Source organism: Mastomys coucha, unplaced genomic scaffold, assembly GCF_008632895.1.
Source record: "Mastomys coucha isolate ucsf_1 unplaced genomic scaffold, UCSF_Mcou_1 pScaffold11, whole genome shotgun sequence".
NCBI lineage: Eukaryota > Metazoa > Chordata > Mammalia > Rodentia > Muridae > Mastomys > Mastomys coucha.
This window is the reverse complement of record NW_022196893.1, coordinates 15,187,957-15,191,235: the sequence shown is the minus strand read 5'-3', so window position 1 is coordinate 15,191,235 and position 3,279 is coordinate 15,187,957.

The following is a 3,279-nucleotide window of genomic DNA, read 5'->3' as shown; positions in this document are numbered from 1 at the left end:
TAGATAAGAGGAAAACATTTGCAAATACATATCAACAAAGAACTAGTAGCCAAACACATAAAGAAGATTCAGAACTAAACATCAGGATCCTGGAGGCTCCAAATTAGGGCCTGGGGATGTGGCTCAGTCTGTAGAATGCTCACCTAACAGGCACAAATGCCCGTGTTCAATCCACAGTAACCTGGGCACAAGGAAGCATGGTTTGTAATCTCAGCATGTGGGAGACAAAGGCCGGAGGTTCAAAAGTTCAAAGTCACCCTCAGTGACCCAGCAGGTTTGAGGTGAGCCTGAGATCTGTCAGACTCTGTCTCAAAGGAGATGTGGGGGGAGAGGAGAGGAGAAGAGAAGGAGAAGAGATGAGGAAAATGGTTAGGAGAATCAAAGGAGACAAGAGCACAGAAGGCAAATGCCTGATGGAGGCCAAGTACCTGTCTTAATCTTGTTGGATGTGCTTTTAGCCTTGTGTCTAAAACACTACTTCTTAATCCAAGCCCGTGAAGATTCTTCTGTCTGACAGTCTAACCCTTTATATATCACCTTTGGTCCATCCAAATTTTGCCCATGGCAAAGTTTAGTTCCAACTTTATTCTTTTGCATGTGGATATCTCAGTACCATGAGAAACCACCCTGTGTCAGAAAGCAACTATTTATGGATGTGAGGTTTATTTCCAAACTCTAAATTCCATCCCAGTGACTAATATATCTCCCAGTGCCAAGAACACACTGTCCTGGTGAGCGTGGCTTTGTAGACATCTGAGTTTTCTCTGTTTTAATTAGTGTTGTCTGAGTTGTTATAGTTCCTCGTGGGACCTGTGAACTTTAGGATCTGCCTCACACATGGCCTATGCAGGGAAGCCATCTGGGGTGCCAAGGGGAACTCTGTCATGTCTACCGATCATCCTGGAGAACATGGCCATCTGAACATCACCACATCTTCCACTCCATGAACATAGGATGTCTTCCCCTTTGCTTGGGTCTTGCTTCCTTTCCCTTTTCAGAGCCCGTCTTAACCTTTGTGATGCTAATCTTGGCTGTCAAGTTAAGACAGCTGGGTAGAGGGGATCTCAATAGAAGAATTCCCTCCAAATGCCTGGCTGTGTGTGTATGTGGGGGTGTCTATGGGGGATTGCCGTAATTGAAGATTATGTAGGAGGGCCCCGCCCACTGTGGGTGATATCATCCCTAGGCACATGGTTCTGGGTTGTAGCTGAACAAGAGCCAGAGAAGAAGCCAGTAAGCAGAGTTCCTCATGGATTTTGCTCCAGGTTCCTGTCTTGAGTTCACGTAATTAAAAATGTAAAATAAAAAGTCAATCTTTAAAAATTGAACATGGGGGCTGGAGAGATGGCTCAGTGGTTAAGAGCACTGACTGGTCTCCCAGAGGTCCTGAATTAAATTCCCAGCAACCATCTGTAATGGAATCCAATGCCCTCTTCTGCTGTCTGAAGCTGAGATTGAAAGACCCCGGAGCTCGGGGGACCCTCACTCAAGTCTCGGGATAACAAGACCACCCAATAACTCATGAGAGACCGATCTTGCTACAATCACATGAGGTTTATTCAGGCCAGATCTGGGGTTGAACATGTAGCCTAGCAGGCCAGTGGAGTTCGACCCCGAACACAAGAAGTGAGGGGTATTTAAACAGAAAAACTACAAACTAGGGAGGATGAGGGGGGTTACCAAGGAAACATAACAAAAGACAGTGGGAAATTTCAGAGGGACCCAACCCAAGGTAATCTGTCAGTTAGGGAGGGGAACATATTCCTTCTAGGAATTCCCCTTCTTCATCTATCGGTTGGCAGGGTGGAGAGCCTCGTAAACCAGTAGACCTCCATTTCTAGTTCCGCCCTCATTGTGGATCAGTCAGGAGGGGCAGGTATCGGGAACCAGAGCTCTGAGGCTCTGAGTTAGCCAAGTTCCTGAAACTGGCTAGTCTACATTCTTGGCTCTTTACAGGTTTTCTATGCCCTATTAGGTAAAGGTTATACATTATACATTCTTACTGACACATTTCTATTAAATGCTCCTATTTTAAAATTCTAAAATTCTCCAGCCTTTCAAGACTGTGTAGTCATATACATAAAATTAATAAATAATTCTTTTTAAAAATTTGAACTTATTACTTATATATTGGTACATAGCCCAGAAGTCATGCCCCAGGTATTTTGTTCCAGATAATTCAAAACTAAACTCCACATAAACACCGGAGCTGCTCGCAGTGGCTACACTGATAAGAGCATCAGAAGAAACAGTTTCTTCTCCAGGCCAGTGACTAGACACATTGTAGTACATCTACCCTGTGGAATACTAGATAGCAGTAAAAATGAGCTGCTTATATACAGAGAGACCGGAGAATTAGTGTTTGGAGGCAAAAAGCTATATACTGTATATTATATATGTTATATACTGTATGGTTCCATTTCTATGGCATGCTTAAAGTTAACAAAGATATGGTGCACATATTAATGCTTACCAGGGGTTAAGGAGATGGGAAACAGGAAGGAAGAGGGAAGAGAGGACAGAAGGAGTAGGTCAGGCAAAATGACACATGCCCTGAGTCCCAGCATCCAAGAGACAGAGGCAGGAGGATCTCTGTGAGATCAAGGCCAGCCTGGTTGACATAGTTAGAGACCTGTTTCAACACAAACAACAAAGAATACAAGAGCACATAATTAAAATATTTAAACCTGAGCCTTGCAGTGATCACGTTAAAACTTGCAAATGAAGAGCTCTAAGTGAAGCATAATGTCTCCACACATGTACTGTGGCATGTAAACACATGTACACATGTATGTGACATGTACATGCATGCATACATATGCATGCATAGAAAATAAATAAATGAGAATATTGTTTTAAAACCATGTGTTTATAAAAGTTATTCATGGCATGAGTCTATACGAGGGAAATGAAAATTAAAGGAGGGGAAGATACACCATGCTCACTAACCCAAAGCAGCAAACCAGCCAGAGCCTGTATTGATGAAATCGGGGAGAGGGGAGTGGAAGACAAAGGGAGGGAAGGTGAAAGGGGGAGGGGGAGGGGAGTCTGAATGACTAAGAAACAGACAGCTCATGAGCCAGCAACTGTGTCCAAACTGATGCTGGAGTTTAGCTGGCTGAAAGCTAATGAGCAAGCCACACTTCCCACAGATTAAAAATAGATTGGTAAAAGAAACACAGAAGGAAAAGAGCAATAAAGATAAACAGCCAAGGGGGGGAGAAGTTAAACAATGTGGAGGGCCGTGAGGGCTTTCGAGAGAAGCTAATGCCCCATAGC